Raw genomic sequence first — 14,698 nt, 5'->3', positions numbered from 1 at the left:
ACTAGATTGAGCATTTTTCTTTTGCTTGTTTATTTTATCTAGTCATTTACCTTCAGTTTCAGTTATTTTCTTCCCTTCTCCCCTCTCCCCTCTTTGTTTTCTTTTTTTGTTGTTATTTAAAATTTTGTTCACTAATCCACTGACTGTTTGATAATTTGCACCACTCACACTAACAGCCGCTCTAACAAGAATAATCTCTTCATTTTCTTTCTTGCTGTGGGCTTTGTTAGTTGTATGACAGGGAGAAGAAGCAGAACTTCAACTTCCTTTGATTCGGAACCTGAGAGGACCTTCCTTAGATTACGGAGGGAAGCAAGAGGGAAAAGAGTCGTTGGTGCTGAGGAATAGGAGGAGTATTTTGAAACAAACATGGAGGAGAACCTAGAAAACAACCATGAAGGAAAAGCTCACAACCATGCCAGAGAAGGCCCTGTGAATCATGCTGGGCCAGAAAGAAGGGTTCTAGGCTCGTACATCAATTCAAACCCAGGAAATTGTGGAAGTAGTATCCAAAAGCCAACCATACATGCCAATAACTTTGAATTAAAACCCCAGCTCATCACCCTTGTTCAGAATAATTGTTCATTCGGAGAAAGCGCCCAAGAAGACCCCAATCAACATCTAACCACCTTCCTAAGAATATGTGACACTGTGAAGTCTAATGGTGTTCATCCAGATGTCTATAGACTGTTTTTGTTCCCCTTTTCACTCAGGAACAAAGCATCTAAATGGCTGGAATCTTTCCCGAAGGAGAGTTTAACAAATTGGGAAGATGTGGTGAACAAATTCTTGGCGAGATTCTATCCTCCTCAAAGAATCAATAGGTTGAGAGCTGAGGTACAAACCTTCAGGCAACAAAATGGTGAAACTCTTTGTGAGGCATGGGAGAGGTTTAAGGACTTAACAAGAAGGTGCCCACCAGACATGTTCAACGAATGGGATCAAATGTACATCTTCTACGAAGGTCTTTCTTACAAATCAAAGAACGCCGTAGACATTCATCAGGGGGTCTCTAAACAAGAAGAAAACCATTGAAGAAGCCATAGATGTCATTGAGACTATAGTTGAGAATGACTACTTCTATGCTTCTGAAAGGAGCAACACTCGAGGAGTGATGGAGCTGAACCATATGGATGCACTGCTGGCTCAAAATAAGATGATCACCACGCAGTTAGCCAATCTTACTAAGAAGATGAAAGAAAACCAAGTTGCAGCAATCACCACTTCATCACCAGCTCAAGAAGGAGTGAATACAGGAGAAGAAGGTGACTGAGAACAAGTCAACTATGTTGGGAACTCACCCAGGCAGACCCATGATCCATACACCAAAACTTATAATTCTGGTTGGAGGAACCACCCTAATTTTGGATGGGAAAATCAATAAGACCAAGACCAGAGACGCCACAACCACAATCCCAACAACAATGCAACTCACCAACATCTCTTACAGAGGTCATATCAACACCCACCTAACCACCCTTCTCAACATCCATATCAAAACCAATATGACCACTCTCAACCTCCTAACCCCAACCTACCATCACTAACAGAAGACAGACTCTCCAGAATTGAGACTCTACTTGAAGGTATATGTAAGGAAGTCCAAGACAATAGAGTATTCAAGGATAAAGTGCGAGCCAATATCAAAAACTAGGGAGACACCATCAAGAGGTAGGAGTCCCAAGTAGGATATCTATCTCAACAGTTTCCCAAGCCTACTGATAGTTTCCCAAGTGACACAGAGAAGAACCCAAGAGGAGAAACAAAGAAAGTAAGATTGGAAGAATGCAAGATGATCACTATAACAGACGAGAGGATTGTGGAAGAAGTAAACACACAAATAGAACACTTTCAAGACAATCCAAAGGAAAAGCATGAAGAGAGAAATCAAGCACCCAATCCCATACACAGGAAGGAGCTAAAAGAGGAGGAGACTCTGAATCCATATGCACCTTTTTCCCAAAGGCTCAAGGGTGGTGTAGCAAGGAGAGTGTATTCAAGGTTCCTCGATATGTTTGCATCTCTTCATGTAAACATACTATTCATTAAGGCTCTCCAGCAGGTGCCCTCAAACATCAAGTAAAGGAGCTGCTAACCAAAAAGAGTTCATTGAAGGGTGGGCAAACAATAGTGATGAATAAGGAGTGCAGTGCTCTCATTCAAACAGAGCCACCTACAAAATGGAAGGACCCAGGGAGTTTTCACATCCCCTGTGCTATAGGAGAAACAATGATTGATAAGGGACTCTATGACCTGGGAGAAAGCATCAACTTAATACCTCTATCCCTCATGAAAAAAGCTTCAAATCAATGAGCTAACGCCCACAGACGTAATCATCAAATTGGCTGACAAAACTCAAAAACAGGCAATAGAAGTGGTTGAAAACGTGTTAGTGAAGGTTGGGAACTACTTCCTTCCCACAGACTTTGTTATCTTGGAGATGGAAGAGAATCACATCCATCCCATCATCCTGGGGAGACCATTCTTAGCCACAGCCAGGGCGCTTATAGATGTGGAGTGAGGAGAGCTAATATTGAAGATACATGATGAACAACTCACCTTTAATGTCTTCAAACCTTCACAAGAAGCAGATCAAGAAAACAAAAAATCAAGGGAAGAGCACAATAAGGCACTGATAGAAGAAACAAGCACAGAAGCACAAATAATACACCTGAGAATCCCTCTGGCTGACAAGCAATGTGGTCAGAAGGAACAACAACCAAGTGTAACCCAAAAGGAGCTAGACCCACTAGAGTCATATGAGACCAGCAACAAAATATTCCTGGAAAAATAAACCAAATGGAGCAGCAACAGGAGCATTACTCCCAGCTCACCCAAGCCATCAATCAAGTAACTGAAAGGCAAGAGCGTCAAGATAAATGCCTTCAAGAACTCAACCAACGTCAGTTAGCTCGGATGAAAGTATTCAACGAGTTCAACGTGCTTAATGAAGGACGACAACTACACCGGGAAGAGTTTAGCATAAACACTCAGGCCAAGTTGGCTTATGTGGCTGGGCATATGCATAATTTGTACCCTACCATCCCAAGATAAGATACAGTTTGCAAATACCTAACAGAACAAGAGGAGGGGAAGGTGAAACAATAGAAGGAAGCATTGAAGAAAAAGATGGAAGATGCTGGTTTCTGGAAAAAGCTGATCGGGAAACGCAAAGGAAATGAGGATTCGAGCAATCAAGAAGGATCTCAAGACAAAGGAAACAAAAGGACATAAGCATTCCAATAAGTAAAAGGTGGTGGAGTTCCCTCCTCGTTCTATCTTTTTCAAGTTTTAAATAAGGAAAATTATGTATGAAATAGAACATGCTTCCACAGTAGCTTAGAAATTTTCAATTCTGCCTTTAAGATTTCATTGCTTAGGTCTATGTGTGTTGGTCTAGGTCCCTGGCTTTCATTTTCATCTTACTTACATGTATGCTTGCCCTTTAAGTCAAATAAAAGAAAATGTTATGAAAAACAAGAGTGGGGTTTGATGTGTGGAAAACGATCCAACACAAAACTCACCGGCAAGTGTACCGGGTCGCATCAAGTAATAATAACTCACATGAGTGAGGTCGATCCCACAGGGATTGAAGGATTGAGCAATTTTAGTTTAGTGGTTGATTTAGTCAAGCGAATCAAGTTTTGGTTGAGTGGGTTGTATTTAACAGAAGCTAAATGACAGTAAATATAAAGGGGGAAGGGCAAATAGCAGTAAATTAAAGAGCAGGAAAGTAAACTTGCAGAATCTTAAAGAACAAGAAAGTAAATGACTGAAACTTAAAGTGCAAGAAATGTAAATAGCAGTAACTTAAATGGCAAGAAATGTAAATTGCTTGAATGTAAAAGGGATTTGAGGACTGGGATTGCAGAATCTAAACAAGAGAATGTGAATTGCAACAATTAAGAGAGCAGAAATTGAATTAGAAGCAATGAGAATTCAAACAGAAGGGAAATAAAATGCAGCAGAGGTTCACAGAAGAACCAAAAGTAAATTGGGATCTCAGGTCTCCAGAGACTAGGTAGCAAAGCCTAGATCTCAATTGCCTTCCCAGATCCAAGTTCACAAAGCAATTGACAAGAAATTGAAGAAGAAGCAGTAAAGGAAATTGAAATTGAATTGAATTGTGCAGAAAATGATTAAAGAGATTTTGAATGGAGGTTGAGACAGAATTTCCTCAACTCTTCACACCCAAAACTCAAAACAAGAAAATTAAAAGTGTTCCAACAAGAACGAGGAAGAAGAGAGATCAATTCTCCTCCCCAATTCTCTGAACTCTCAGTCAAGACACCAAGAGAAGTTGCAGAAATCAAAACTCCAAGAAAGTGCCAAATTCAAGAGCAAAAGGTAAGTGAAAGGTAAAAGTCAAAAGGTGAAAGTAAAGGTCCTCATTACATCAAACTAACTCCTATTTATACACTTTCTATTCTTAGATATTGGGATTTGGATGGGCTTTTGAATTGGTGAAGAAATGAATTAAGATGGGGTTTTAATTTGAATTTTCGGCCCATGAAAAGTTGCTCCCAGGAGGCTGCCCTGCCCTTGTGGAGGGCAGAGCAGAAAATTGGTGCTTGGTGCGTGCTTGGCGCGGAAGATTGGTGCGGCTTGGTGCTGGCCGATGCGCAGAATGCTGCCCTGCCCGCGCGGAGGGCAGGGCAGGAAAAATTGGTGCGCCAGATTCAAGCTGTGGTGCGCGCTGGTGCTGCCAGGATCAAGAATTGGTGCGCCAGAATTGTTTCTTGGTGCGCCACACACAAAATGCTGCCCTGCCCTCGCGGAGGGCAGGGCAATGTTTCCACTTTGATGTCCCGTGTTCGAAACACGGCTGGAACACACGCTCAATTAATTTCCTTGGTTTCTTGGCACGGCACTCAACCTTAGTTCCTTGCTTCTTCCTTGTTCCGTGTTCGATTCTTGTGGCATGCATGGGTGACATTTTTCCTTTGATTTTCTTCCTTGGAGAGCCCGATACTGCCCTTGTGGAGGGCAGGGCAAGGTTCTCTTCTTCTTGGTTCCAAGGCACAAAATTGTGCTCTGCCCTTGGAGTGGGCAGGGCAGAATTGCCTTCTCTTCTTGGTTCCCTTATGTTGCCCTCCTAGAGGGCAGTGTGCCCTTGTGGAGGGCAATGTTTGCCTCCCCCTTTGCATGCGGCACACTTCCTCTTGCTTTGACCACACTTTCCTTTCCTTGGGCTACACTTCTTAGGCCACGCTTTTCCTTTTCTTTTCTTTTCTTCACCTACAATAAACCAAAACAACCACTCAAAGTATCACTAAATTCAAGAGGCTTATAAATCAATTAAAATTCAATTAAAATTAGCTTAAACCTCATGGATTAACATTAATTTCATGGTGGTTACTTGATTTAGAGAAGTTATGCATTTTCACTCCAAATCACTTACTTAAGAAGCAAGAAAGTGTATAAATGCTAACAAAACAAGTGAAATTAGCTTGAAAAATGGGTATATGATGACTTGTCATCACAACACCAAACTTAAATCTTGCTTGTCCCCAAGCAAGCATCAAAAATAAGAGTAAATGATATGAATAAGAAAAGAACACATATCCTTATTAGGCATATAGCAGAACTTGATTTATGGAGTCTTTATGCAGACAATGACAACTCACTTATTATTGCTGCTGCATAATACACATCTTTCCTCAAAGGCTTGCTAAACTTGCTGTTAGAAGACTCACTTTTTAATTACTCCCTTGCTAACTTTTCTTGGCTTACAATGCTTAACAAGCTTATTATTCTTTTAGAGGTTTGGTGTCAAATGTTGCAGTAATAGCCTTTGGCTTTATTTGTTTCTTTCTTTTACTCAACATCTCTCCACCACAGACACTTGGCTCACTAATTCTTCCTAGGATCATTGATGCCCAGCATCTCTTTGGATAACTAAATGTTTTGTATCTAAGTTGCTCTTTATTGTGGACTTTCAATTGGCCATCCTAAATCAGTTGATCTAAGTGACCGGGTTTTAAAATACCCCTTAGAATTTACTCATCCAAGCATATCTTAGTACAAGAACACCACAGGCATATGTCCTAGGGTCCAAGCTATTGGTGTCCAACCTTTATTCTTTGTTTTTCTTGCCATTTTGGCTTTTTCATTCCCTTTTCTTTTTGTTTTTGTTACCAAGGGCTTTTTCATTATTGATAAGAGTCTTTACAACAGCAAGCTAACTCACACTTGAATGAGAATGACATTATGCAACAATTATTTTATGAGTTATGCATTTAATCAAACACATATACCACCACCAACTTCCATTCATACTTATGCAACATTGGATATTTTACTTTTCAATTCAGACCAAACTCTTTTATTTAAGCATATGGGAAACAAAACAATTTTCAAGCTAAGTGATGGATAACAAGCATTATGCAGGTTTAGCATTTTTCTAGCTAATTATTAACTAGCTGAAATGAAAAGCAAAGAACAAAAATTGCATAAAGTAAAAGAAATAATCAATGGAGGCATATCATGTTTCAGACATGCATCTCCTTATTAAAGACATGAAAGAGGAAATATGAAAGAACTTTGCCACCTTCTAATGGTCATGGCTGCCGCTTAATTCTCCCTTCTTCTTCTTTCTCTTCCCTGTCTTGGAATAATCTCGGATCTCTTCACCAGGACATCTTCTGCCCCAAACGGAATCTAAGAGTCCTGAGAGCCCAACATCTTCCAATCTTTTAAAGGTTGACTCAGTATATTAATGAGATCTTGCCTGTTGCTTGGCTAAAAATTCAGGGCATTGCTCAAATGGCTTGATCTCAGGATTGAGTGTTGGCAAATTGTGGGTCAAGTATTCCAACCTTGCTTGCATGTTTTCATCATTCTCCATTCTCTGTACGTGTCTAACTTCTCCCATGGTATGATGAACATTCTTCCATTGATACAGGTTGTGACTATATTCCCCTGCTTTAGCTTGACTGAAATACAGCTTATCATATGATTCTTTGAATTCTTTGTATTGCTCTTTTTGTCCTTCAAGAATCTGTGCTTGAAATTCTTGCTGCTGAGTCATCATTTGTTGTTGCCATCTCTCTTGTTTTTCCTCTATTTGATGCTGCCAAGCTTCTCGTTCTTCTTTTTCTTTCAAAAGTTGCTCCATAAATTCTGGATGGGGCTCTAGATATTTCTCTTGGCCCCCCTGATTTTGGCCTTGTTGAGCCTGCATGAGTTGTTGAGATAGCTCTTCTATCGCTCTGTGTAACTGGCTCATGTCTATGGCATCATGAGCTTGATTTTGTCCTTCCTCTCTTTGTGATCTCCTTTGCTTGGGAGCTGCCACTTGATGAGCGGATAATTTATACGCTTTTTGGCATTGTTTTTAGTATATTTTTAATATGATTTAGTTAGTTTTTAGTATATTTTTATTAGTTTTTAGTTAAAATTCACTTTTTCTGGACTTTACTATGAGTTTGTGTGTTTTTCTGTGATTTCAGGTATTTTCTGACTGAAATTGAAGGTTCTGAGCAAAAATCTGATTCAGAGACTGAAAAGGACTGCAGATGCTGTTGGATTCTGACCTCCCTGCACTCGAAGTGGATTTTCTGGAGCTACAGAAGCCCAATTGGCGCGCTCTCAACGGCATTGAAAAGTAGACATCCTGGGCTTTCCAGCAATATATGATAGTCCATACTTTGCCCAAGATTTGATGGCCCAAACCGGCGTAGCAATTCGGCCTCAGAAATTCCAGCGTTAAACGCCGGAACTGGCATAAAACTTGGAGTTAAACGCCCAAACTGGCATGAAAGCTGGCGTTTAACTCCAGAAAAGGTCTCTACACGAAAATGCTTCATTGCTCAGCCCAAGCACACACCAAGTGGGCCCGGAAGTGGATTTTTATGTCATTTACTCATTTCTGTACACCCTAGGTTACTAGTTTACTATTAATAGGATCGTTTGACATTGTATCAAGGACCTCATGACATTTTACACGTTTCATTGTATACATTCCACGGCATGAGTCTCTAAACCCCATGGTTGGGGGTGAGCAGCTCTGCTGTGTCTTGATGGATTAATGCAATTACTACTGTTTCTTATTCAATCATGCTTGCTTCCATTCTAAGATATCACTTGCTCTTAATCCGGATGAATGTGATGATCCGTGACACTCATCATCATTCTCAACTATGAACATGTGCCTGACAACCACCTCTGTTCTACTTTAGATTGAGTAGATATCTCTTGGATTCCTTAACCAGAATCTTCGTGGTATAAGCTAGAACTGATGGCGGCATTCAAGAGAATCCGGAAGGTCTAAACCTTGTTTGTGGTATTCTGAGTAGGATTCAATGACTGAATGACTGTGAAGTGCTTCAAACTCCTAGCAGGCGGGGCGTTAGTGACTGACGCAAAAGGATCGATGGATTCTATTCCGGCCTGACCGAGAACCGACAGCTGATTAGCCATGCTGTGACAGAGCATAGGAACATTTTCACTGAGAGGATGGGAGGTAGCCACTGACAACGGTGAAACCCTACATACAGCTTGCCATGGAAGGAGTCTTGCGTGTTTGATGAAGAAGACAGTAGGAAAGCAGAGATTCAGAAGATGGAGCATCTCCAAAGCCTCAACCTATTCTCCATTACTGCTGAACAAGTACCTATTTCATGTTCTCTTGCTTTTCACAATCAATCCTGATAATTTCTGATATCCTGACTAAGATTTACAAGATAACCATAGCTTGCTTCAAGCCGACAATCTCCGTGGGATCGACCCTTGCTCACGCAAGGTATTACTTGGACGACCCAGTGCACTTGCTGGTTAGTTGTGCGGGATTGCAAAAGTGTTATTGCAATTTCGTGCACCAAGTTTTTGGCGCCGTTGCCGGGGATTGTTCGAGTTTGGACAACTGACGGCTTATCTTGTTGCTTAGATTAGGACTACTTTATTTTTGTTGGTTTAGAGTCTTTTATTTGAGTCTAGTTTCATATTTTAAGTTTGGTGTCTTTTGCATGCTTTTATTTTTTCTCTTGATTTTCGTTTTTGTATGTTCTTAGTCCCTTTTTGATTCATAAAAATTCTAAGTTTGGTGTCCTCTTTGTGTTTCTCTTTTAAAATTTTCGAAAATTAGTGTTTGATTTTCTAAAAATTTTAAGTTTGGTGTCTTTTTGTTGTTTTTCTCTTTCCTCTTTTCAAAAATCAAATCTTTTTCATAAAAATTTTTCAATCATATCTTTCTAATTGCTGTTTTCAAAATCTTTTTAATTAACTAATTGATTTAGTTCTCAATTTGCTTTGATCTTGTTTTCTTTTTGATTTTCGAATTTTCTATTTTAATTTCCTTTTGTTTTATTTTATTTTTTCGTTTAATTCAAAAAAAAAAACAAAATTTATCTACTTGCAATCATTATCATTTCCCTTTTGTCCATTATGGACCTAAGAGGGATTGATCAGTCCAAAAGGACTCTGGGGTCATATGCTAACCCCATTACAGCTGCATATGGGAGTAGCATCTGTACACCTCCCATCAAAGCAAGCAGCTTTGAGCTAAATCCTCAACTCATTATCATAGTGCAGCAAAATTGCCAGTATTCCGGTCTTCCACAGGAAGAACCTACTGAGTTTCTGGCACAGTTCTTACAAATTGCTGACACAGTACATGATAAAGAAGTAGATCAGGATGTCTACAGACTATTACTGTTTCCATTTGCTGTGAAAGATCAAGCTAAAAGGTGGTTGAATAACCAACCTACAGCAAGCATAAAAACATGGAAACAGTTATCAGACAAATTCCTGAATCATTTTTACCCTCCAAAGAGGATGACACAGCTAAGGCTGGACATCCAAGGCTTTAAACAAGAGGATAATGAATCCCTTTATAATGCCTGGGAGAGGTATAGAGGTATGCTTAGAAAATGTCCCTCTGAAATGTTTTCAGAGTGGGTACAGTTAGACATCTTCTACTATGGGCTCACAGAAAAAGCTCAGATGTCTTTAGACCACTCAGCTGGTGGATCTATACACATGAGGAAGACAATTGAAGAAGCTCAAGAGCTTATAGACACTGTTGCTAGAAACCAATACTTATATTCTAGCAATGAGTTCGTTCCAAAGGAGGAAGTCATGGCATTAGTCACTGATCCTAATCCTCAAGAACAGATGAATGAGCTTAATCAACAATTGCTCCTGATGACTGAACAGTTAGCAGAATTTAAAGAAATGCTCCATGATACTAAGGTTGCTAACAAGAGAATAGAACTGCAGTTGAATCAAGCAAAACAGCAAATATCTAAACAGATAACAGAGGAATGTCAAGCAGTTCAACTGAGGAGTGGGAAGACACTGAATAACACTGCTCAAAAGAGCAAAAAGCCAAACAAGGAACAATTGACAGAGGATAACCAAGCCACTGTTCAAAATCCCTCTGAGGACAGTAAGAGCCCAGAGAGGAATGTTATTGGCGTTCAAACGCCAGAAAGGGAAGGAAAGCTGGCGTTAAACGCCCATTCCTTGCCCAGTTCTGGCGTTCAAACGCCAGAAAAGGGGGAAAAGCTGGCGTTAAACGCCCATTCCCTGCCCAGTTCTGGCGTTCAAACGCTAGAAAAGGGGGAAAAGTTGGCGTTTAACGCCCATTTTCCACCCAATCCTGGCGTTTAGACGCCAAGGGAGGATCAGACACCTGAGAGTGCTGACAGTAATCCCTCTAAAAAGGCTTCTTCAACCACTTCTGTAAGGAATAAACCTGCAGCATCTAAGGTTGAAGACTATCAAGCCAAGATGCCTTATCCTCAGAAACTCCGCAAAGCGGAACAGGATAAGCAATTTGCCCGCTTTGCAGACTATCTAAGGACTCTTGAAATAAAGATTCCGTTTGCAGAGGCACTTGAGCAAATACCTTCTTATGCTAAGTTCATGAAAGAGATCTTAAGTCATAAGAAGGATTGGAGAGAAACTGAAAAAGTGTTTCTCACTGAAGAATGCAGTGCAGTCATTCTGAAAAGCTTACCAGAAAAGCTTCAAGATCCTGGAAGCTTTATGATACCATGCACATTAGAAGGTGCTTGCACCAAGACAGCTTTATGTGATCTTGGAGCAAGCATCAATCTAATACCTGCATCCACTATCAGAAAGCTTGGGTTGGCTGGAGAAGTCAAACCAACCAGGATATGCCTCCAACTTGCTGATGGCTCCATTAAACACCCATCAGGCATAATAGAGGACATGATTGTCAAAGTTGGACCCTTTGCTTTTCCAACTGACTTTGTGGTGCTGGAAATGGAGGAGCACAAGAGTGCAACTCTCATTCTAGGAAGACCTTTCCTAGCAACTGGACGAACTCTCATTGATGTACAAAGAGGGGAAGTAACCCTCAGAGTCAATGAGGATGAGTTCAAGTTGAATGCTGTAAAAGCTATGCAGTATCCAGACACACCAAATGACTGCATGGGCGCTGACATTATTGACTCTCTGGTAGAAGAGATCAATATGACTGAAAGCCTAGAATCAGAGCTTGAAGACATCTTCAAGGATGCTCAGCCTGATCAAGAAGAACTAGAGGAAGCAAAGGAATTTTCGAAAATTCCTCAGGAGGAGGATAAACCTCCCAAACCTGAACTCAAACCTCTACCACCATCCCTGAAGTACGCATTTCTGGGAGAGGGTGACACTTTTCCAGTGATTATAAGCTCTGCTTTAAATCCACAGGAAGAGGAAGCACTGATTCAAGTGCTAAGGACACACAAGACAGCTCTTGGGTGGTCCATAAGTGATCTCAAGGGCATTAGCCCAGCTAGATGCATGCACAAGATCCTGTTGGAGGATAATGCCAAACCAGTGGTTCAACCACAGAGGAGGCTAAATCCGGCCATGAAGGAGGTGGTGCAGAAAGAGGTCACTAAATTACTGTAGGCTGGGATTATTTATCCTATTTCTGATAGCCCCTGGGTGAGCCCTGTCCAAGTTGTCCCCAAAAAGGGAGGCATGACAGTAGTTCATAATGAAAAAAATGAACTGGTTCCTACAAGAACAGTCACAGGATGGCGTATGTGTATTAACTACAGAAGGCTCAATACAGCCACCAGAAAGGATCATTTTCCTTTACCATTCATAGACCAAATGCTAGAAAGACTAGCTGGTCATGATTACTACTGCTTTTTGGATGGCTATTCAGGCTACAACCAAATTGCAGTAGATCCTCAGGACCAAGAGAAAACAGCATTTACTTGCCCTTCTGGCGTGTTTGCCTACAGAAGGATGCCTTTTGGTCTGTGCAATGCACCTGCTACCTTTCAGAGGTGCATGCTCTCTATCTTCTCAGATATGGTAGAGAAATTTCTGGAAGTCTTCATGGACGACTTCTCAGTATATGGAGACTCATTCAGCTCCTGTCTTAATCACCTAGCACTTGTCCTGAAAAGATGCCAAGAGACTAACCTGGTTTTAAACTGGGAGAAATGTCACTTTATGGTGACTGAAGGAATTGTCCTTGGGCACAAAATTTCAAGCAGGGGAATAGAGGTGGATAAGGCAAAGGTAGAGGTAATTGAAAAATTACCACCACCTGCCAATGTTAAGGCAATCAGAAGCTTTCTGGGGCATGCAGGATTCTACAGAAGGTTCATAAAGGATTTTTCGAAAATTGCAAAACCTTTAAGTAACCTGCTAGCTGCTGACACACCATTTGTGTTTGACACACAGTGTCTGCAGGCATTTGAGACCCTGAAAGCTAAACTGGTCACAGCACCAGTCATCTCTGCACCAGATTGGGCATTACCATTTGAATTAATGTGTGATGCCAGTGACCATGCCATTGGTGCAGTGTTGGGACAGAGGCATAACAAACTTCTGCATGTCATTTACTATGCTAGCCGTGTTCTAAATGATGCACAGAAGAAATACACAACCACAGAAAAAGAATTACTTGCAGTGGTTTATGCCATTGACAAATTTAGATCTTATCTAGTAGGATCCAAGGTGGTTGTGTACACTGACCATGCTGCTCTTAAATACTTACTCACAAAGCAGGATTCAAAACCCAGGCTTATCAGATGGGTGTTGCTTCTGCAAGAGTTTGATATAGAAATAAGAGACAGAAAAGGGACAGAGAACCAAGTAGCTGATCATCTGTCCCGAATAGAACTAGTAGATGGGGCTTCCCTCCCTTCTACTGAGATCTCTGAGACTTTCCCAGATGAGCAACTCTTTGCCATTCAGGAAGCTCCATGGTTTGCAGATATGGCAAACTATAAAGCTGTGAGGTTCATACCCAAGGAGTACAGCAATGTGCAAAGAAAGAAATTAATTTCAGATGCCAAGTACTACCTCTGGGATGAACCATATCTCTTTAAGAGATGTGCTGACGGAGTGATCCGCAGATGTGTACCCAGAGAAGAAGCACAAAGGATCCTATGGCATTGCCATGGATCACAGTATGGAGGACATTTTGGAAGTGAGCGAACAGCCACTAAAGTCCTCCAGTGTGGCTTCTACTGGCCTACCCTCTATAAAGATTCCCGAGAGTTTGTGCGTAACTGTGACAGCTGCCAAAGAGCTGGTAACCTGCCTCACGAATATGCCATGCCTCAACAAGGGATATTAGAGACAGAATTGTTTGATGTATGGGGAATTGACTTCATGGGTCCGTTCCCACCATCATACTCAAACACTTACATTTTGGTGGCAGTAGACTATGTATCTAAGTGGGTAGAGGCAATTGCTACACCCACCAATGATACTAAGACCGTGCTGAAGTTCCTCCAGAAACATATCTTCAGCAAATTTGGTGTTCCCAGAGTACTAATCAGTGATGGGGGCACTCATTTTTGCAATAAACAGCTATACTCTGCTATGGTTAGATATGGAATCAGCCATAAAGTGGCAACTCCGTATCATCCACAGACAAATGGGCAAGCTGAAGTCTCTAACAGAGAGCTAAAAAGAATCCTAGAACGGACTGTGATAGCCCGAAGAAAGGATTGGGCAAAGAGCTTGGATGATGCTCTGTGGGCATACAGAACAGCATTCAAGACTCCTATAGGAACCTCTCCATACCAACTGGTGTATGGGAAGGCCTGTCATTTTCCTGTGGAACTGGAACATAAAGCCTACTGGGCAACCAGATTCCTAAACATGGATGCTCAGTTAGCTGGTGAAAAAAGATTGCTCCAGTTAAACGAGCTAGAGGAGTTCAGACTCAATGCCTTTGAAAATGCAAAAATTTATAAGGAAAAGGCAAAGAAGTGGCATGACAAGAAATTGTCAACCAGAGTCTTTGAGCCAGGACAAAAAGTTCTGCTCTTCAACTCCAGGCTCAAATTGTTCCCAGGAAAACTCAAATCCCGGTGGAGGGGTCCGTATGTGATCACAGGAGTGTCACCATATGGATATGTTGAGCTTCAAGATGTTGATTCTGACAAAAAGTTCATTGTTAATGGACAGAGAATCAAGCATTATCTTGAGAGCAATTTTGAGCAGGAATGCTCAAAACTGAGACTTGAGTGATTCTCAGTGAAGGTCCAGCTAAAGACAGTAAAGAAGCACTTGCTGGGAGGCAACCCAGTCATTAGGAGGTTATATGATTAGTTCTTACAGAGGCAAGTATCAAAAATGAAGGAATTCACAGAGTTACAGAAGGATTCAGCTCAAAAAGCAGAGAAAATGAGCTTACTGGCGAAAAAACGCCAGTAAGGGGCATTTTGGGCGTTAAACGCCAGAATGGGTACCATTCTGGGCGTTTAACGCCAGG

At 41.1% G+C, this 14,698-nt stretch overlaps 1 non-coding gene across 1 annotated transcript; it reads right to left on the bottom strand.

The window, feature by feature from the left end:
- Positions 1-822: 822 nt before the first annotated feature.
- LOC130970907 (small nucleolar RNA R71) lies at positions 823-926 on the bottom strand. Its single transcript, XR_009082152.1, has one exon. It is a non-coding gene; the product is annotated as a small nucleolar RNA R71 (small nucleolar RNA).
- Between the last annotated feature and the right edge of the window lie 13,772 nt (positions 927-14,698).

This window comes from Arachis stenosperma, chromosome 3, assembly GCF_014773155.1.
Source record: "Arachis stenosperma cultivar V10309 chromosome 3, arast.V10309.gnm1.PFL2, whole genome shotgun sequence".
NCBI lineage: Eukaryota > Viridiplantae > Streptophyta > Magnoliopsida > Fabales > Fabaceae > Arachis > Arachis stenosperma.
This window is presented reverse-complemented; position numbering and strand designations above follow the sequence as displayed.